Source organism: Callithrix jacchus, chromosome 1, assembly GCF_049354715.1.
Source record: "Callithrix jacchus isolate 240 chromosome 1, calJac240_pri, whole genome shotgun sequence".
In the NCBI taxonomy this organism is placed as follows: domain Eukaryota; kingdom Metazoa; phylum Chordata; class Mammalia; order Primates; family Cebidae; genus Callithrix; species Callithrix jacchus.
The window spans coordinates 187,587,806-187,588,006 of record NC_133502.1 but is presented as its reverse complement, the minus strand read 5'-3'; positions in this window follow the sequence as shown (position 1 = coordinate 187,588,006).

Below are 201 nucleotides of genomic sequence, written 5' to 3'. Positions count from 1 at the left end.
CGCGGTGGTTCATGCCTGTAATCCCAGCACTTTAGGAGGCTGAGGTGGGCAGATCATGAGGTCGGGAGTTCAAGACCAGCCTGGCCAACATGGTGAAACCCCGTTTCTACTGAAAATACAAAAATTAGCTGGGCGTGGTGGCGGGCACCTATAATCCCAGCTACTTGGGAGGCTGAGGCAGGAGAATCGCTTGAACCTGGG